The sequence below is a fragment of the Macaca nemestrina genome, chromosome 16, assembly GCF_043159975.1.
Source record: "Macaca nemestrina isolate mMacNem1 chromosome 16, mMacNem.hap1, whole genome shotgun sequence".
Classification (NCBI taxonomy): domain Eukaryota; kingdom Metazoa; phylum Chordata; class Mammalia; order Primates; family Cercopithecidae; genus Macaca; species Macaca nemestrina.
The window spans coordinates 34,595,447-34,617,945 of NC_092140.1; the positions used below are offsets into that span (position 1 = coordinate 34,595,447).

The following is a 22,499-nucleotide window of genomic DNA, read 5'->3' on the forward strand; positions in this document are numbered from 1 at the left end:
AGCCAGAACTTCCAACACTATGTTGAATAGGAGTGGTGAGAGAGGGCATCCCTGTCTTGTGCCAGTTTTCAAAGGGAATTTTTCCAGTTTTTGCCCATTCAGTATGATATTGGCTGTGGGTTTGTCATAAATAGCTCTTATTATTTTGAGGTACGTTCCATCAATACCGAATTTATTGAGCGTTTTTAGCATGAAGGGCTGTTGAATTTTGTCAAAAGCCTTTTCTGCATCTATTGAGATAATCATGTGGTTCTTGTCTTTGGTTCTGTTTATATGCTGGATTATGTTTATTGATTTGCGAATGTTGAACCAGCCTTGCATCCCAGGGATGAAGCCCACTTGATCATGGTGGATAAGCTTTTTGATGTGTTGCTGAATCCGGTTTGCCAGTATTTTATTGAGGATTTTTGCATCGATGTTCATCAGGGATATTGGTCTAAAATTCTCTTTTTTTGTTGTGTCTCTGCCAGGCTTTGGTATCAGGATGATGTTGGCCTCATAAAATGAGTTAGGGAGGATTCCCTCTTTTTCTATTGATTGGAATAGTTTCAGAAGGAATGGTACCAACTCCTCCTTGTACCTCTGGTAGAATTCAGCTGTGAATCCATCTGGTCCTGGACTTTTTTTGGTTGGTAGGCTATTAATTATTGCCTCAATTTCAGAGCCTGCTATTGGTCTATTCAGGGATTCAACTTCTTCCTGGTTTAGTCTTGGAAGAGTGTAAGTGTCCAGGAAATTATCCATTTCTTCTAGATTTTCCAGTTTATTTGCATAGAGGTGTTTATAGTATTCTCTGATGGTAATTTGTATTTCTGTGGGGTCGGTGGTGATATCCCCTTTATCATTTTTAATTGCGTCGATTTGATTCTTCTCTCTTTTCTTCTTTATTAGTCTTGCTAGTGGTCTGTCAATTTTGTTGATCTTTTCAAAAAACCAACTCCTGGATTCATTGATTTTTTGGAGAGTTTTTTGTGTCTCTATCTCCTTCAGTTCTGCTCTGATCTTAGTTATTTCTAGCCTTCTGCTAGCTTTCGAATGTGTTTGCTCTTGCTTCTCTAGTTCTTTTAATTGCGATGTTAGAGTGTCAATTTTAGATCTTTCCTGTTTTCTCTTGTGGGCATTTAGTGCTATAAATTTCCCTCTACACACTACTTTAAATGTGTCCCAGAGATTCTGGTATGTTGTATCTTTGTTCTCATTGGTTTCAAAGAACATCTTTATTTCTGCCTTCATTTCGTTATGTACCCAGTAGTCATTCAGGAGCAGGTTGTTCAGTTTCCATGTAGTTGAGCGGTTTTGATTGAGTTTCTTAGTCCTGAGTTCTAGTTTGATTGCACTGTGGTCTGAGAGACAGTTTGTTATAATTTCTGTTCTTGTACATTTGCTGAGGAGTGCTTTACTTCCAATTACGTGGTCAATTTTGGAGTAAGTACGATGTGGTGCTGAAAAGAATGTATATTCTGTTGATTTGGGGTGGAGAGTTCTATAGATGTCTATTAGGTCTGCTTGCTGCAGAGATGAGTTCAATTCCTGGATATCCTTGTTAACTTTCTGTCTCGTTGATCTGTCTAATGTTGACAGTGGAGTGTTGAAGTCTCCCATTATTATTGTATGAGAGTCTAAGTCTCTTTGTAAGTCTCTAAGGACTTGCTTTATGAATCTGGGTGCTCCCGTATTGGGTGCATATATATTTAGGATAGTTAGCTCTTCCTGTTGAATTGATCCCTTTACCATTATGTAATGGCCTTCTTTGTCTCTTTTGATCTTTGATGGTTTAAAGTCTGTTTTATCAGAGACTAGTATTGCAACCCCCGCTTTTTTTTGTTCTCCATTTGCTTGGTAAATCTTCCTCCATCCCTTTATTTGGAGCCTATGTATGTCTCTGCGTGTGAGATGGGTCTCCTGAATACAGCAGACTGATGGGTCTTGACTCTTTATCCAGTTTGCCAGTCTGTGTCTTTTAATTGGAGCATTTAGTCCATTTACATTTAAGGTTAAGATTGTTATGTGTGAACTTGATCCTGCCATTATGATATTAACTGGTTATTTTGCTCGTTAGTTGATGCAGTTTCTTCCTAGCCTCGATGGTCTTTACATTTTGGCATGTTTTTGCAATGGCTGGTACCGGTTGTTCCTTTCCATGTTTAGTGCTTCCTTCAGGGTCTCTTGTAAGGCAGGCCTAGTGGTGACAAAATCTCTAAGCATTTGCTTATCTGTAAAGGATTTTATTTCTCCTTCACTTATGAAACTTAGTTTGGCTGGATATGAAATTCTGGGTTGAAAATTCTTTTCTTTAAGAATGTTGAATATTGGCCCCCACTCTCTTCTGGCTTGGAGAGTTTCTGCCGAGAGATCTGCTGTTAGTCTGATGGGCTTCCCTTTGTGGGTAACCCGACCTTTCTCTCTGGCTGCCCTTAAGATTTTTTCCTTCATTTCAACTTTGGTGAATCTGGCAATTATGTGCCTTGGGGTTGCTCTTCTCGAGGAGTATCTTTGTGGCGTTCTCTGTATTTCCTGGATTTGAATGTTGGCCTGCCCTACTAGGTTGGGGAAGTTCTCCTGGATGATATCCTGAAGAGTGTTTTCCAACTTGGTTCCATTTTCCCCCTCACTTTCAGGCACCCCGATCAGACGTAGATTTGGTCTTTTTACATAATCCCATACTTCTTGCAGGCTTTGTTCATTTCTTTTTCTTCTTTTTTCTTTTGGTTTCTCTTCTCGCTTCATTTCATTCATTTGATCCTCAATCGCAGATACTCTTTCTTCCAGTTGATCGAGTCGGTTACTGAAGCTTGTGCATTTGTCACGTATTTCTCGTGTCATGGTTTTCATCTCTTTCATTTCGTTTAGGACCTTCTCTGCATTAATTACTCTAGCCATCAATTCTTCCACTTTTTTTTCAAGATTTTTAGTTTCTTTGCGCTGGGTACGTAATTCCTCCTTTAGCTCTGAGAAATTTGATGGACTGAAGCCTTCTTCTCTCATCTCGTCAAAGTCATTCTCCGTCCAGCTTTGATCCGTTGCTGGCGATGAGCTGCGCTCCTTTGCCGGGGGAGATGCGCTCTTATTTTTTGAATTTCCAGCTTTTCTGCCCTGCTTTTTCCCCATCTTTGTGGTTTTATCTGCCTCTGGTCTTTGATGATGGTGATGTACTGATGGGGTTTTGGTGTAGGTGTCCTTCCTGTTTGATAGTTTTCCTTCTAACAGTCAGGACCCTCAGCTGTAAGTCTGTTGGAGATTGCTTGAGGTCCACTCCAGACCCTGTTTGGCTGGGTATCAGCAGCAGAGGCTGCAGAAGATAGAATATTTCTGAACAGCGAGTGTACCTGTCTGATTCTTGCTTTGGAAGCTTCCTCTCAGGGGTGTACTCCACCCTGTGAGGTGTGGGGTGTCAGACTGCCCCTAATGGGGGATGTCTCCCCGTTAGGCTACTCAGGGGTCAGGGACCCACTTGAGCAGGGAGTCTGTCCCTTCTCAGATCTCAACCTCCGTGTTGGGAGATCCACTGCTCTCTTCAAAGCTGTCAGACAGAGTCGTTTGCGTCTGCAGAGGTTTTGGCTGTGTTTGTTATTGCCCTGTCCCCAGAGGTGGAGTCTACAGAGACAGGCAGGTTTCCTTGAGCTGCTGTGAGCTCCACCCAGTTCGAGCTTCCCAGCAGCTTTGTTTACCTACTTAAGCCTCAGCAATGGCGGGCGCCCCTCCCCCAGCCTCGCTGCTGCCTTGCCGGTAGATCACAGACTGCTGTGCTAGCAATGAGGGAGGCTCCGTGGGTGTGGGACCCTCCCGGCCAGGTGTGGGATATGATCTCCTGGTGTGCCTCTTTGCTTAAAGCGCAGTATTGGGGTGGGAGTTACCCGATTTTCCAGGTGTTGTGTGTCTCAGTTCCCCTGGTTAGGAAAAGGGATTCCCTTCCCTCTTGCGCTTCCCAGGTGAGGCAATGCCTCGCCCTGCTTCAGCTCTCGCTGGTCGGGCTGCAGCAGCTGACCAGCACCGATCGTCCGGCACTCCCCAGTGAGATGAACCCAGTACCTCAGTTGAAAATGCAGAAATCACCGGTCTTCTGTGTCGCTCGCGCTGGGAGTTGGAGACTGGAGCTGTTCCTATTCGGCCATCTTGCTCCGCCCCCCCATAAGTGGCATTTATTAAAGAGCCAACATTTGTCAGGTCCTCAGTAAAAGATTATTCCTAAAACTCACCACTATTACAAAGTAAGTTTTGTCATTCCCAACTGACAAGTGTGGAAGCCAAAACTCAGGGAGGCTAGGTAACTGTCCCACGGTCACACAGCGAGAAAGGAGAGGAGTAGAGGGGCCAGCATCCTGAGGCTACACCACGTGCTGGTTGTCTGACTCGAGGTTGGACCACTGTAACCAATTTCTTTTCTGTGACTGAGTAAACCCTGAATTAGAGATTGGACTTTTCTTCTCTAACTTAGAGGCCCATATCCACAAGTAGTCAATGACCATGGCCAAGTTAACTGGAATGGGAAGAGTAGCACCAGTCCAAAAGTGGCTCACACCATTTCACCTGTAATACAGTAGCATGCCATGCACACTATGTCAGGGTACCAGAAACACCAATATGACATGCACAAGATGCTGGGATACTTTGTGTTTTCCATGAAGAGGTCTCAACAGGACCCTCTCTCTTCATTGCCTCGGGAATGACTTGCAACCATGGCAAGAAAGATGGTGTCCTGTTCCCACCATCTGCCAACATGGAGCCAGCACATGAGGCAGTGCTGTTCCTCCTCCAACTTTTTCCTCCTGCTGACAAATCTTTAGTCAACCCTCTCTCAATAGTATTTACATGAGATGAGGTAACAGGAGAGGAGAAAAAAATCCAAATAGGCACAATTTAAAGTTTTTTTATTTGCTAGTAAAGCATCTCTGATGAAAGTGATGTAGCCGAAACTTGGATTTTAAAACCAATTGCTTATTTAAAAATTTAACGGAATACTAGTCGTAACATAAATGTCATTATTTTATGCACTGACAATTGGGGCAGAAATCTGATATGTTAGCAGAAGCTATTTTAAAGTGATTGCTAGAATATCTACAATTCTAAATGAGATTTCAAGAAGACCAGAAGCTTCTGGGTTTTGGATTAAAGGGGAAGGAAAAATCCATGGACTGCCACACTCACAAGGAGCCAGAGCTGCAACAAGGACAGTGTATACCCTTTTCTTCAGCTTTTAAAATCTTTGTTGTTTTCTGAGCCTAGGAGTGAACAGAAGAAGATCAAGAGGCAGTGAGGTATCATTATGATCTCCATTTCATACACAAAGAATGGAGCTTCACAGTAGTTAAGTAACTTGGCCGAACTTACACCAGCATGAAGATTCAAATTCCAGTCCAAAACTTGTGGAAATATCTATTAGAGAAACCTGTATTAGTTCTCTAATTACCAAATATATTTTCCTAGGGAAGCCACCTTTGTTCTTACCTCCCTCTGTCTAATTCTCTTTCTTCAGTGTCCTCTGAGAGCTCCTAACCAAATGTTTTATGCATAGTAGGTGCTTTGGTTGAGTGAAATAATGTTTTTTGAGAAAATCAAAACTATAGTTACGTGTCGCTTAATGATGCAATATGTCATGAGAAATGCATTGTTAGGTGATTTCATTGTTCTAATATCATAGAGTGGACTTAAACAAACCTAGATGGTATAGCCTCCTACACCCCAAGCTATAGCCTATTGCTCCTGGGCTACAAACCTGTACAGCATGTTACTGCACTGAATACTGTATGCATGAATCTAAACATATCTAAACACAGAAAAGGTAATGCATTGCACTACAACATTATGACAACTCATATTTCTGTCACTAAGTGATAGGAATTTTCCTGCTCTGTTATAATCTTATGGTACCACTATCAGATAGGTAGTCCTTCGTTGACCAAAACATCATTATGTGGTCCATGACTGCACCTGAGTATGAGTATTTCCTCCTTGCTGACTTATAATAAAAAATATACCTTAAAAATAATGCTAATATGTGAATTTATACTGTGAAAATTATATTCCATACAAGATAGCTGTCAAACATTATAAAATAAAATACTACAGAACGTAGAACCAGAGGCTACTAACCTAATTAGTATATTAAACAGGAAATATAAATGGTTATACTATATTGTGAAAAAATAATTGAAAATAATGGTTAGCCACATTTCAGAATTATACAAAAGATACAATTATCTTATAAATGTTAAGGTGATAGGAATATTGTTAAGTAAATGAATTAGAAAGATGAATTTTAGGGAATTCTATAATTTCAATATTACTTGCTAGAATTGAGCATAAAGCTTTGAGGATAGTTTAAATTGGCTACTTTAGGGTTGGCTAGGGAAAGGCAAAGTTTGCCTTATGTTGCACGGTAGTTCATATCAAGTACGTTCTTCCTCTAGCTTAATAAAGACAGCAGGTTTAAGATTTCTAGGGAGAGGTTAAGAAGCACAAATAAATAAAAGGGCAGACCAACTACAGCTTACAGTGGTCTTTAAATGTGGCCCAATTTTGTGTGGTAGAAACAACTGGGAAACAAACAAACCAAAAAAGCCACAGAGACTCCAGAATGAGAATATTCTATAAAGACGGAAACCATATATTTTTGGTCATATGTACCTCAAACTTGTGCAGCATCTGACCTAAAATGGTCATTTAGTGAGGAAACAGTAGATAAACAAAACAACTAGACAGGGAGACTGAGCAGCATAGAACCTTCTAATAAATCTAAGTACATCACAGTCTTGCTTAAAACCCTCATGGTTTCCCATCACCAAGCAATAGAATTCAAATTCTGTAGTTGGGCAAACAGTTTCTGACATAGAGCCTACCTCCTGTGCAGCTGCATCCCTGGCCACCGACCCAGTGCTCCAGCAATAGTGGGTCACTGGGAGAGCCCTCCATAAACTGCCCACCTGCTACCCCTCAGTGTTTTCAATCTCCCCACTGCTCCCCACCAACTTCTGCCTGCATAATATACTTCTGTTCCCTTGCCAAGACTCCTCCTTAATGTCAACCCTTACAATGTTCCCCCTTGGTTTTTCTACCTTTGTTACACTTATGAAACATACATACTCTCCTAGAATTAGCTATGTGTGTTTTCACCTGGGAGCTGAGTCTGACTTATCTTTGAATTCCCAGAAATTCACAGGGTCTGGTTGCAAATGGGGCACAATAAAAAGATTTTTGAATAAAAGAAGAAAGTGTGGGAAAGAAAAGAGAAAATGTGAGACTCGAATAGGACAGGAACTGATGTACAGCTGGATATGCAAAGAGGGTACTCTGAAAAGACATGATTTCCAAATTCTGTCTTCAATGTTTCAAGTCGAGTCTGCATAAGACTAAAACAACTTGCTTTTTAAATAAAAAATTAGTTACCTGTTATTTGGCAAAGTAACAGTTACTCATTATGAGCCAAAAGATGTGGCAGTGTCATCCTGTTTTTACTGATTATTTTCTTTTACTTTCTGCAAATGTTAGACTTGTAGAAAAGTTGCAAGAATAATACAAATACTTATATCCTAATATTAAAATTTATCTTTTTTTCACTAAATAATGTAAGAATTGTAGGGATGAAAATGCATTCCCTTTAAATACTTCAGTTTGTAATTCTTAAAAACAAAAAATTCTCTTATGTAACCACAATACAATAAATAAAGTCAAGAGACTAACATTGAGACAATACAATTACCTAAACAACCAACCTTTATTCAGATTTTGCTAATTGACTTGATGTCTTTTCTAAGAAAGAAAACACAAGGTCATGTGCTACACTTAACCACTGGGTCTTTAGTCTTTTAAAATCTAGAACAGTATTTACTATTTCTTTGTGGCTCACAACAGTGACATTTTATTAGTATAAGTCAATTATAGGGTTGGTCAAATGTTTCTTCATGAAGTTAGATTTAGGATTTGGGCTTTTGGTAGGAATAACACAGAAGCAATACTTAATTCTCAGTGCTTTATCTCAGGAGGCATAAACTAGATTTGTGCATTTGTTGTTGACGTTAACTTTGAGCACTTGGTTAAAGGGAGATTTACCACCATCCTCTACTTTCAAGTCTTTAAAAGTGGAGAGATACTATGATATGATATCAATAATTCTTCTCAAACTTTTATCCACAGGTTGTAGTCCATTAATGATACTTTCCTGAATCAATTATTATTATTAAGGCTGCCAAATGGTGATTTTTCTAATTTCATAATTTCTTTCACATTTATTACAAATACTGCCTTCCTATTGTTAGAAAACTCTCTTCCTTCTCATTCATTTATGTGTTTATATTAACATGAACTCATGGAGTTTTACCCTACTCAGTGGGTTACAAACTTTTACTGTCATTATTTATTTTGATTCCAAACGGCCCCAGACTTGTCCAGTGAGGGCCCCTCAGGCTGGCTCCTAAATTTCATTTATTTCATTTTATTTTGAGACAGAGCCTCACTGTGTCACCCAGGCTGGAGTGCAGTGGCATGATCTCAGCTCACTGCAATCTCTGCCTCCCAGGTTCAAGCAATTCTCCTGCCTTAGCCTCCCAAGTAGCTAGGATTACAGGTGCCTGCCACCATGCCCAGATAATTTGTGTATTTTTGGCAGAGACGGGGTTTCACCATGTTGGCCAGGCTGGTCTCAAACTCCTGTCTTCACGTGATCCGCCTGCTTTGGCCTCCCAAAGTGCTGGAATTACAGGTGTGAACCACCATACCCGGACACATTTCACTGATTTTTAATCCATTTTCAAGTGGTTTTCTTTGCATCTTATATTCACATCCCTACCAACCTCACACTTTGATCTTGTTGTTCTTTTAGTTTTGTAAACACTGCAAAGCAGCCATGTGTACCCTTCAATGAAGAAGGATAAGTAATCAAAAATTGGGATACTCTTAAAACCTTGTCTTTGAAGATTTTATTCTTCATAATCAAATTTTACATAATGCCAATCCCAATATCAATTTAGGATGATAATGTAGGACAGTAACAGCAGCTGAATTTCGTGTTTTAAAGCAAACCTGCATTTTGATTTTTTTTTCTGATTATTTCATTCTTGATCACTTTATTTGTAGATTCAGAAATGCCTGAATTTGCAAAATATTTGAGTTTCGATCATCATAGGCAAGGTGAAATAGAAAGTCGAAGAAATCATCTCGATCATTACAGTAAAGTACCACTTCTTTCTGTGGGTAAGAGTATTCTTGGTTTTCTGTTTGTTTTCAGGGCTAAGAGTGTATGTGTGGGTGCAGAGGGTGGGCGTGTGGGCATCAAATGGAATAGGGGAAGACGGATAAGGTAGTGTGGGAGAGGGCCACCTACCCTACCCAAGAACCTTAGCAGGCTACATTGATAAAGTGTAAAGAACAATTACTCAATTCAGATTGCTCTGTCTCTGTAAATCTATTTGCCTATCTAGACACATTTAAAATGTTACAGGATTTTAAGGTTTCCAGGGCTAATTTTAAGACACAAACCCCTAAGCAATGCACTTCAAAAAAACAATACCTTTCCTTTGTGACTACTGTTTCAAACTCCAGTGTTTCAAATGCAAATTACAGCAGATACATTTATGAAATGAGTGGCCATGGTCCTCTAGAAGTCCTTCAGCTAGGATGGTCAGCTTCGTGACAAAGGTATGTTAGCATCCAGCCAGGACTCCAAAAGCTATGATCCAATAATTGCTCCAACTGAGACTGTGGAGGAATTTAAGCAGAACATAATTCCTCAAATCATCTTTTGGCCACAATTGCATGTTAACAGTTGCACAGAAATTAGCTTACACGTGTATTTGTTATTTTGCAGCTTTGCAGACACAACAGTATATTCCCCCATCTGATTTCTTTGACTGACAGAGGCCTTGTTTCGGTTGCTGGAGCTCCATTTCTCTGGCTCTAAGAAATTCAGAAAGTGGCAACGAGGGAAAAGACAGGCAACCAAATCTCCTGTTTTCACAACTGCAGTGCTGTCTGAGCTTGTGTCTGGACTATCATATACCATTACAGTTGATCAAGCTTAAAAAGCAAACTCAGATTTTCAAGCACAGCAGTCACTGGAGTACATTTATGGATCGTGTTCTCATTCCAATACAGTCCCCAGGGGAGATAGTGAACAGCACCAGGAACGGATCTGCTGTTTCCCTTCAATATAAGTTTTGCATAAAACAGAAATGCTAGTCTGTAAACAGTATGAGCACCTGTCATACACATGGCAACCAGAAGGTGGCACGGTCTTAACATCGACCGAGGTCTGTCAGCTCTACTCTTGAGTCCAAGCAGATTTATTTGTGAAGGTAACTGCTGATTGCACTACATACATGCATTTATGCATTTGTGTCTTTCCTCAACTACATAGAAACAAACCTCTTCCTACGCCTGAAAACTGAGAACTCTTTGCTTGTTTCCATTTTCTTTTTATCCCCTCTCCCCTCCTCACCTATACAATTAATATTGTTTTGGTTAAGCTTCAGAGGACTTGATTACAGCTCTGTATTTATCTTCCTGTTAGAAGCATTTGGTTAATGAAACCTAAATGAAGCCTCATGATTTGCATCTTTCTTATGTCTTATTTGTAACCACTTGCATCATGAGAAGAAGACCTTAATTTTATATTCATTCATTAGTAGAGTTTCATTCAAATAGTAATTAACTCTTTGGTCAAAATTAACAAAATGAATTACTAGTATTGAGTGGTGTGCTTGCATATAATTCAAAAGGACATTATAAATTTCTGATGTGTTACACATTAGATTTATATTGCAGGTTCCATTATAAAGAAAAGGCCACGAATTCACTAGTATTTTTCTTTCTTTAAGAGAAAAGAGAACATGCCTTTGTCTTTTATGAAACTGGCTATATGAAGATTCATGAGAGACCTTAATGACAGAAGTGAACAATGTGTAGACAAGCTGACAACATTTCATCACAACCTGTGAGTGCTCACAATTGGCATCATTTTTTTACCCCAAAAGTACACTTCTCATGGCCACCAAGTAAACTCTTTAAAATTAGTTACCCTTCAATTGTGAATAAAACCAATTTCCCTCATGTGAATTATTGTATTTATCATTTCTTTCTGGGTCATTTAGGTGGAAGGTTAGATTGAAAATGGACCTCCTGTTTTCCAGTATTTGGGCAGCTCCCTTCCATAGTATACCTCCATGCTTCCATGCTCACATCTCTCCACAAATGGGGTATTTCCCTGTAAATCGTTCCTTTCACTTGGCCTTCTAGGCATTCCCTCCTTCTGCCTCTGCCATCTGGCAGCCTTCCTGCCCCCACATGATATCCTCTGTCCTTAGTCCAATATGCCTGTCAGAATGCTTATTGGGAGGGCAACCCTCTCCAACTGGGAAGCATACTTAGCCCCTACATACAGGCAGCGTCTAACATTGGTTGAACTAAACCATCACTTAGTCACGGGGATTTCAAATAGCAACACAGAGAAAAGTCTACATTTACTTTTTAATAAGCACAAATCCTGAAGTGATGGCTCATTCCTATGAGCATCCTTCCCTACTAAGTCCCCCTTTAAAAAAAAAAAAAAAAACAAAGGCACCACCTAAAAACCAGATTCTAGATATTTCTCTTTTCAGAATACGAAGAAAGCAGGCTTAAGTGAAGCCAAGTGGGTAAAGTTTACAAATATACAATGTTTTTCATTGTTGGACATTTTTAAAGGCTATTTTACAGGTATAAATAGGTCATACCTAAGAGAACCTAAACGTTTTATCTTATATGCCCTAACCTCAACCTTCTAGGCTTTAGAATCAATAATGGCATTTTTTGTCCCCTCCGGTTCTATTTCTACTTATGCCATAAACCAGAGAAATGGAAGCTTAACCTTGTACTGGCTCTGTGACATTTTGACTCTCCCCTCAGGGTCCTGAAATATCCCAGCATATGCCCATTCTGGCATAAATCAGAGAACAGCAAGCTCAGGGGACACCATATGGCCAAGCGCCTGCATGTTACACTGGGGCATGCTGAGGCTTCAGGTACTCCCAGTTAGGCTTAGATCTGGTATTGGTCTTGTGGACCAGAAATGAATTCTAAGAAGTCCTCTGGGGAGGACAGTCCAGCCTATGGAGGGCTGAGACTAGCTACTTCAACCTGGAAATGTTTCAAGAATCTACGCTAATTGAGATTGAATTGTCATCCTCTCATGTGAACCAACTACAGCCCTCTTCTGCTCAAGGATAAATGGTGAAGTGAAGACGATTTACTCCCATAGGGGCCAAGTGGAGACAGTGCTCCACTCCTCCCTGACATAATCTGGGCGTTTTAGGAACCAGGAGGTTTTCCTCCTCTCCAACTGAATAACACTGTAGTAGGTTTAACAGATAAACAATAAAGCCTCAGGAGTCTCATGCCAGTATACAGTAGGTGCTAAATAATGTTAAAGTGAACAAATAAGGTCTCAGGTTCCATGAAGTTAAACGTAGGTGGTAGAAATTCATCCTGAAACTTTCCTTCTGCTCCCTCTTCTCTCTTCCCTGTGTCTTACAGATTCTGATTTTCTATTTAGCTCCAGAGTCTACATCAGAAGTTGTAGATTCCCTTTGTGGAGATGTTGTTGAGGGTGTGATAAAGAAGGCTGGCCTGCAACAAAAGTCAGGAGAGGCCTTACGCTGTTTCCTTAATAAAGCATAATAATTCAAATCAATTACATTTAAACTTCTTAGTAGTATAATATAATCAATTATGTAGGTGAAAAATGAGGAAGACAAAGTAGACACAGAAAGGAGAATTTGGGGCCAGGTACAGCAGCTCACACCTGTAATCCCAGCAATTTGGGAGGCCAAGGTGGCAGGATCACTTGAGGTCCGGAGTTCAAGACCAGCCTGGCCAACATGGTGAACCTCCGTCTCTTCTAAAAAATACAAAAGTTTCTTTAGAAAAACTTTAGGTGTGGTGGCCTGTGCCTGTAATCCCAGCTATTCAGGAGACTGAGGCAGGAGAATTGCTTGAACCCTGGAGCCAGAGGTTGCAGTGAACTGAGATCGCACCACTGCACTCCAACCTGGGTGACAAAGTGAGACTGTCTCATAAAAAAAGGAGAATTTGGAAAGGAATGGAAAATAGAAAAAAATGTGAGAAAGTGGGAAAGAGGTAGAGAGAGAGTAGGCTGTGATAATGTGTACCAAAGAAAAACAAACACACAATTAGTTAGGCCAGTGATTTTTTTAAGGATTGCTTTCCGCATTGTGCTTGAGTGCCCTCATTTGTAAATGTGTACTTTCTTCTGAAAACTGTCATGGAGATAATATGAGTTTGGTAGTGAAAATACCTGGTATTGGCACATGGCATATGGCAAGCCCTCACAAAACTTAGCCATTATTTTTCTTTCCTTATGGGTAAATCAATATTATAAGGATGACATATCTTTACAATTTAATTTTTAGATTTAATGAAATTACAACAAAGATCCCAGTGGGATATGGAGTGGAGGGAGATAAATTAATACAAGTATTAAATTAATTCAAAAGAATAAAACCAATAATTAAGAACACTTCAAAAAATAAAAAGGATTCAGGTTTTGTTTGTTTGTTTTTTGACACAAAAATGTCTCGCTCTGTCATTCAGTCTGGAGTGCAGTGGCCGGATCTTGGCTCACTGCAACCTCCACCTCCCGGGTTCAAGAGATTCTCCTGCCTCAGCCTCCTGAGTAGCTGGGATTACAGATGTGCACCACCAGGCCCAGCTAATTTTTGTATTTTTAGTAGAGATGGGGTCGCGCCATGTTGGCCAGGCTGGTCTTCAGGGGACTTCTTTTACTTGTTATAAAACAGACTAATAAAACAGGAGCAGTAGAGGAAGAATTACAAGAAAAATCAGCAAACTGAATATATAGTCTTTCAACAGACCTAGTATAACTTCTTTGAGTAATAAGAAAGTATCAAATACCAAATGGTGTTTAAAAACAATTGTTTGGAAAGACCTCAGTGTCCTTTTATGTCACTCACTATTCTATGAAGCATTACATGAAGTCTTATGTCTTCCCCACTGTCAGGTAGTCGTATCTTTTGGTTTGCAGGTGAGGAGATGCAACTTCACTGGTGTGATACTCCCTCTACTGTTTGAGGTCCCTCCTGATTTTACTTTCAATTAGCCTTTCCTTTTACAGATGAAATCATTTTAGTTAATACTCAACTGGCACTGTGAGCCACAATAAGTATAAAATAAACTGGTGATTTAAATGTAAAACCTGAAACCAAAACAAGCTAAGAAAATACAGTAACTATTTAATTGATCTCAATTATATAAAGGACTTTTAAGCACAAAAGGAAGGAAAGGAAAATGGATATTTTAAGTGAAAAAAATTAACTCTTGTATATAAAAGAGTCATAAAAAATAAAAAGACCATTGTCTAATTGGGAGAAATATTTGCAGTGAATGTAACAGACACAGAACCACCATCCTAAATGAATAAGGAATATTTGAGGCTAGTTAGAAAAAAATCCTCAATGTGCCAATAGAAAAGTAGGCAACAACTATTAACAATTAAGATAAAAACAGTTAATACAATGGACAATAAAGATATAAAAATTAGTCAGTAGTCATCAAATACAAAGTTACAATGATTTTTTCAATTACGGTTATTAAAGATTTTTCAATTTCATAATGTACGTGAGACAGCCCTGTGTTCTAATGTTCAGCAGATAAGAATGCAACAGAAATAGACTTTCATTTTTGTGGTGGTGGTGGTTTTTTGTTTTGAGATGGAGTCTTGCTCTGTCTCCCAGGCTGGAGTGCAGTGGAGTGATCTTGGCTCACTACCACCTCTGCCTCCTAGGTTCAAGTGATTCTTTTGGCTCAGCCTCCTGAGTAGCTGGGACTACAGGTGGGCTCCATCATGCCTGGCTAATTTTGTTTTGTTTTGTTTTTTGTATTTTTAGTAGAGATGGGGGTTTCACCACGTTGGTCTGACTTGTCTTGAACTCCTGACCTCAGATGATCCTCCTGCCTTGGCCTCCCAAAGTGTTGGGATTACAGGTGTGAGCCACCACCCCAGGCCAGAAATGGACTTTCTAAAAGCTGTTTGGCAATACATGTTGTTGGATGTATTTTTAATATTCTTAATTTTTGAGCCAGTAATTTCACTTTGAGAAACAAACTCCAGAGAATTACTTACATTTTGGGGCAAAGACTTTTTTATAAAATGAAAAATAAGCCAGATGTAATTTCAATGTTTATACATGGAATAAATACATTAATAGGTGGAATATCATATTTCCATCTATGAAAACATTAAAAATAATGTTTTCAAATAATTTTGAAAAATGATCAAAAGATAAGGTTAATAGAACTGTGTGCAACGTGATTTCCGTTATGAAATATATAATCACAAAGAAAAGTCAGAGAGAGGACTGAACCATTTTGATTTTCTGTTACTTTATTTTTTGAAAATTCCAAAAGAAATTTCTTTTACCTTCATAGTTTAAAAAGTCGTTGATTTTTTTTTGTTGTGGTCTTACTTTTTCTAACTCCACACACTTAAGACACAAGAAATATGCAGAGATAAAAAATAAAAGTGAATAAAATTGAATATTAGGATGATGAGAAAATTACTGGAGATCATTTGCATGAATAGGGCAGAAATACATTTAATTATGAAACATAGGAGGGAAAAGAGAAGAGTTAGGAACAAAAGAGAAAAAGACACAGAGGCAGACTGACACTGAAGGCTTTGATGTAAGTAATTTTCCAGAGTCATACCCCAAAATTTACCAAGACCCTGGACTTCCCAAGGCATCTGCATTAAAAAGTGACTAGGTTACTACTTTGCTCTCTTGTTATTTAAATCCTTACAGTTAAGCTGAACTCTGAGTAGAGTTTTCAGAGTAGCAGAAAGTGTGCAAAGTATGCTCTGGTTTGAAGCAGCCATTCAAAGCTACCTCACCCTGGAGGCCAGAAGAAGCCAGTCCAGGGCTTCCCTGGTCAGAGGGTCCAGGTATGTCAACATTCATTCCTCATATTTGGTCTGACAATCAGAAGACTGCTCCATTCTGAAACCACTCACCTGAAAATTGTTCCCAAAGGGCTATAATGTTTAGGGGCTATTCTGATGGCTTATGAGCTGTACATGACATTTGTGGCAAACTGTGGTAAACTAAGGAGAACTGGACCCATGGTGTCCATTTCAAAGATGGCGGCCATCACTAAACTTCAGTAGCTGCTTCCATGTTGAAACGTGAACTCGGTGTTGCCTCATCTCCTAATTGTTGTTCTGTTTGTTTGTTAAATATTGAGCTAGGATTCTGGATTTTGAAAAATGATAAATCTGTCAATTCTTAAAGTTGTCAATTATTTGAAAATATTAAAGCCCTGTGATGGGCAATTTTTTGAGTTGAACAGAATATGCCTGCTGGTCCCAAAGACTGCAATTTGAGACTTCTGTTTTTTAACGTTGAGTGTGACTTAACGGGCTCTATTCTAAAAATAATGTACAAGACTCTGAACAACCAGCGGTGGAAAGATGGAAAAAACACATTTTCTGCTCTTAGGGAGTTTCATGTCTCGTGTAGGAGAAAGACATTTAAGAGGGCAGGTCACAGTACAGCAGTGTGGTATTATTATAGAAAACAGAACAAAGTACTGTCTAATGTAAGGAGGTAGTTTTGTCCCAGGGAATAAAGAGACGCTTAATGAGGGAGGTGTCCCTAGAGCTGGTGTGTTCTGTGATTCCCAAACATAAAGGACCCTACAAAGTTTGGTTTGCTTTCTGAGGGAAAGAGGCCATCTGAACTGAAACCAAAAGCCAACTGTTTTCTGATCAATGGCAGTTTTCTTAGGGGAGAAAAATAGTTCAATCCTCTAAGTAAAAACAGGAATTAAGGAATAGTAGACCAACAACAACAACAACAACAACAACAACAAAAGAAATGGACAGTGTTGATATGACAGAGAATACTAATATTAGAAAATATAAAAGAACAAGAAGCTCCAGGACACTGAACATATGCATGAGAGGAAATTTAGAAAATGACAAGTGGGCTCATAATGACTTTTAGAAATGCCTTAAATCTCTGGGATTATCTGACATTTGATTCCTTGCAGAGGGTGAGCATTGTGGTTAATGAAGGCTGATTTAGACTCAGCTTCCTACTTCTTCTAGCAAGGAGGAACTGATGATCAAAAATACATGTGTGTATATATATATACACACACACATATATACACACACATATGCATATGCATATATATACACACACACACACACACACACACACACACACACACACACACACACACACACACCCCTAGATAGTTTTCTCCCAGGATATAGACTATATATAATCAGTGGTTCATTGCAAACTCTAAATGCATAGTAAGCGTGATTATAATGCTATCATGTTTCCCATGTTGAATTATTTGGTGGATAAACTTTTTACTTAATGTCCTACTTATGAAACCCCAATAAAATATCTGTGGCATGTATTATTTTGATCACTCTACCAGTATTCCAGAAGGTATATTATCCCTGACTGGGTCAGCCTGTGTGCTGCACACTCAGCAGAGAGAAAAGAAGAGTTATGAATAAAAGTGGTTACATTATTCTTGCACACAATTAGCTCATAATTATCCTTCAAAGCAAATACGATTACCCTTTTCATTCCACACATAATTCTTAGGTTGAATATTGCCAAATTGGGACTTTGAATTCCATTTCAAGACTTCCCTTGATGCTAATTTTAACCTGAATTCATTTAGATAAAAATGTCTGTGGGACAAGAAAGGGACATGCAGCACGATTTGCCCTGAACATCACTCTTCTAGAAGAGAAATAATACTGGAACCCAAGGACATTATACTGGTTAGGATGGGCTAAGTTATGTTGCAGTAACAAATAATCCTAAGACATCAGTGCCTTAATATAACAAAAGTTTATTTCTCACATTTTATGCGACAAATTTTTCATTCACACATCCTTCCTTAATCACTGCAGCAAGAAGAAGGGGATGTGTCAAATTATGAACTATTTTTTAAAGCTTCTGTCCAGAGATCATCCAATCCTTTCTATTTCATTGACTGAATCATGTCATGCCCACCTAACTTTGAAATGGGCAAGGAAGTGCAATCTTACAATACACTTGGAAAGAGAGTATAGCTGCAATATTTATGAACAATTCTGGGGGTTATTATAGGCATAGCCCTTTGAGAGAGAAATTTTCTCTTTAGGTTATTGCAGAGTATAAGTTAATAGCTACCAGCCAATGAGATGAGCTGCTTGACTCGTGTCTCTACTCATGACTCAAGAGGACATATGCATGACTGAGAAGTACAAAGATGAAAAGATTATCCTTTTTCTCAAGAATCTTGCAGGCCAGTGATGAGGAAAGAGGTAATGATATGCATATAAGAAGGGGCAATGCCTCAAAATAATTTCTGAGATGGAGGGAAGCACCAGAAGCAATGGGATTATGGGAAAGATGAAAGACTTAAGAAATATAGAGAGGATAGAACTTAAAGCACTTGATGACCAATTAGTCACTGGAAACAAGACACAAATCTTTGATGATTCCCAGACTTCTGATTTGGTTAATCAGACAGACATTAGTACATTAGTCAAGAAAGGAATGGCAGAGTCAAGGACAATCTCGAGCAATAGAAAGGAAAATACAGGAATCTAATTTTATCCAAGTCCTTAAGTACTGATGGGAGGATTTAAACAGTGGTGTCCAGTAGATGTCTAAAAGCACAGAGGTCTGGGCTAAGAGCTATTTACATTTAGTTGAACAAGTATTTATCGAGTGACCACTGTATGAAGTACTTTGCAAGGTGCTTTGGATACAAAGTTAGATAAAACGTAACCCATGCCACTGAGGAATTACGTTTAGTGGAAGTACAACAGATATCAATCAGGTAATGATACTGCAAGGTGGCCTCTATTATAAGATGTGCAGAGTACTCTGGGAGATCAGTAGAGAGACCTCGAACTGAGCTTAGAAGGGTGATTGTGTTTATTATTCAAGGATGTTTTCTTAAAAGTGATTTCTGAGCTGAGTGTGGAAAGTTGGATAGAAGATCTCTGGATACTATGAAGTATAGTAATTTGCAGTTTCTGGAGTTATAATTTATGGATGTAGGTTTTGGGCTTATTATTTTCTTTTGTAAGTCACTTAAAACCTTTCTGTTGTTGGTTTTCTAATCTCTAAAATGGTGATTATAGTAGTTCTACAATACCTATCTCAACGTGGTCCTGAGGATTAAATGAAAGGGTCCCTATCAAGACAAAGCTATAGCTAGACATAGTAAGTGCTCAATAAACATCAACTATTATAATTATTATTTGTAGAGGCAGGATGGGGGAAGGCTATTACAGACAACAGACATAAAACAAATGTTTATGAAATCATAACCACAGGGTTATTTGGATAATTGTAAGTAGTTTACTACTGTTAGAGTTTAAAATGTGAGGCAGGGAGTGGCAAGAAAGGAGCCTGGAAGGACTGCCAGAGAGGAAATAACACAGAGCTGGAACTTATTTCTCAGAAAGTAGCAGCAATTATAAGTTTTAAGAAAAGAATAACCTCTTTTTCCGGCTGGAACCATGGAGGGTGCGGAAGAGAAGAAGAAGAAGGTTCCTGCTGTGCCAGAAACCCTTAAGAAAAAGCGGAGGAACTTCGCAGAGCTGAAGATTAAGCGCCTGAGAAAGAAGTTTGCCCAAAAGATGCTTCGAAAGGCAAGGAGGAAGCTTATCTATGAAAAAGCGAAGCACTATCACAAGGAATATAGGCAGATGTACAGAACTGAAATTCGAATGGCGAGGATGGCAAGAAAAGCTGGCAACTTCTATGTACCTGCTGAACCCAAATTGGCGTTTGTCATCAGGATCAGAGGTATCAATGGCGTGAGCCCAAAGGTCCGAAAGGTATTGCAGCTTTTGCGCCTTCGTCAAATCTTCAATGGAACCTTTGTGAAGGTTGTAGAGCTGAGGATTGTAGAGCCATATATTGCATGGGGGTACCACAATCTGAAGTCAGTAAATGAGCTAATCTACAAGCGTGGTTATGGCAAAATCAATAAGAAGCGAATTGCTTTGACAGATAACGCTTTGATTGCTCGATCTCTTGGTAAATATGGCATCATCTGCATGGAGGATCTGATTCATGAGATCTATACTGTTGGAAAACGCTTCAAAGAGGCAAATAACTTCCTGTGGCCTTTCAAGTTATCTTCTCCACGAGGTGGAATGAAGAAAAACACCACCCATTTTGTAGAAGGTGGAGATGCTGGCAACAGGGAGGACCAGATCAACAGGCTTATTAGAAGAATGAACTAAGGTGTCTACCATGATTATTTTTCGAGTCTCATCAGTTTAATAAACAGTACCTGCTCTCAAAATGAAAAAAAAAAGAAAAGAAAAGAATAGTAATCATATTTCTATTGCTAAGAACTCTACATAGGAACTGTTTGGAATCGTAGGAGAAAAAGAAAGGAAGCTGATAGTAGGAGTATATTGCAATTTTGTAGGTCAGAAATGGATTAAGATTGAATAAACAATAAGAGTGCAACAGACAGAAACAGTGAATTGAGAAATACTTAGGAAGTAAAACCAGCAAATCTATGTGACAAGATAGGGCCAGGGTAAGAACGAGGGATGATTTCATCAAGTTTTTCCCTAGGGTCTCAGGAGCATGATAGTACCAACAAGGGTGCATTTTATAACGCAAAAAGAGATTCAGGTTTAGGGGTATTAGTGCTGTTAAGACTTTTAAGTGGAAATGAGGATTTGAAAATTTTTCGACCTACAGATAAATAATTTAAATGTCAATAGCATATAGCCTTTAAGCCAAATTAGGAGAGTAAGTAATATTCAGGAGATTCTGTTGAAAAGGAAGACGAGTAGGCTGATTATAAAACTCTGGTGAACACCAACAATTAATGGGTGGGGAAAGCAAGAGGAACCCGTATGGGAAACCTAGAAAAATGGCCAAAAGGATTTGCATTTCTTAAAAAGAAAAATTTTGTTTATGTGGGAGCTAAGGGAGTAGCCATTCACTAATTTAAATAATAAATGTATTGAACATCTAACTCTACTCGGTACTGTGGCCACCAGAAACACATTAAGAATATTAATAATATGAACTAAAAATTGTGCATTGCATTTAGCCATAAGGAGTTTCACTGACTAACTGAATTAGAGCAACTTCTGTGGATTGTTGAAAGCAAAAAGCATAAAAGCCATAGTATAAAGAATGAATGGTAGGTATAGAGAAAAGATAGTAGGAGTAGATAAGTTGTGTATAAGCTTACATATGAAAATATATAGTAAAATGAGAAGAAATCAATGACAAAAATGAGATCTTGGTGGAAGAAGAAAAATCAGTAAGGAAGACAGAGAAGGATCTATCAGATTCAGATTGAAAATGTGAGAGGAATTGCACTGTAGAAAGCAAATTGTTAGAATTAAAAAATAAGTTATAAGATTTATTTCAGATAGTTGCAATATTTTTTACTTATGATTTCTATTTCTCTATTGAGAACTTTCATATTTCTATTCAGGAGTGTTTGCCTTTATCTGATGGAACATACTTATAATAGCTGCTTTAAAGTCTTTGATAATTCTAACATCTGGATTATCTCAAGATTGGCACTTATTGATAATCTTTCCCTTTGGAATTTATCACATTTTTTGAGTACTTCGTAAATTGAATACTTTTGTATTGTAACCTAGACATTTTAAATATGTTCTTTACGTTCTAGGTTATATTAAAATCCTCAGGAAAATGTACATGCTTTTTGGTGGTTGTGGTGGTTTGTTTGGCATTCACCAAGTTAGGTTCAGATGGCAATTTCTGTCTCACTTTATGGAAATGATTGTTCCAATGTCAGTTCAATTGGCAAAGCCTTTGATATGCCATTTGGGGTCTACTGTGAGCATGTACCACTCAGGGGTTAGTGTAAGACCTGGGTGATATTTTAAAATTAAGGTTCCACTATCAAAACTTTTGCTGTGCACTTTTGGATCTATCCTGCATAAGTACACTTCAAGAGTAAGCCCAGAAGCTAAACTTGTTTATTCGCAGAATTAGGGGACTCCTTTCTCTAAATCTCTCACCTCCAGGATTTCCCCCACACTTTTCCATTGGAAGGGACTCTTTCCCTGATCTTCAGGCCAAAAATATGGATTTGAACTTGGGGTTAAATTCCGTGCTGCCTTTGCATACTGAATAACTCCAATGATTGTGGCCATCTCAGGCAAGAATAAAGACAGAAAGAAAATGGGACTCATCCTAATACTCTCCTGATTGAAGAGTTCCGTATAACCTATTCATCAAGCCAAAAGGATATGGGTTCTACTGGAGTTTAAGCTTTACAGCACTGCCCACGATATAGGCACCACTGGAAGTGTCATTTCCACTCTTATCAAGCCACAAGAGAAAAAAATAAATGGTGATTCCCCTCATGTTCTCTTGCTCATAGAGGCCTATATCTTAGCCTTCTAGAGAGAAAGAAAGAATTATCTCAACATGTTAGATGCCCATAGTGATGTTGTGTCA

The 22,499-nt window shown here is 38.8% G+C and overlaps 1 long non-coding RNA gene and 1 pseudogene across 1 annotated transcript in view; both read left to right on the forward strand.

Moving 5' to 3' along the window:
* The window catches only part of LOC139359211 (uncharacterized), a 126,603-nt gene extending 117,428 nt beyond the window's left edge, over positions 1-9,175 (forward strand). Inside the window, exon 3 of the long non-coding RNA XR_011615122.1 lies at positions 9,070-9,175. This is a non-coding gene — a long non-coding RNA (uncharacterized lncRNA). The remainder of the gene's footprint in view (positions 1-9,069) is intronic.
* A 10,371-nt stretch (positions 9,176-19,546) lies between these two features.
* LOC105481712 (large ribosomal subunit protein uL30 pseudogene) lies at positions 19,547-20,365 on the forward strand (annotated as a pseudogene).
* Positions 20,366-22,499: the final 2,134 nt, after the last annotated feature.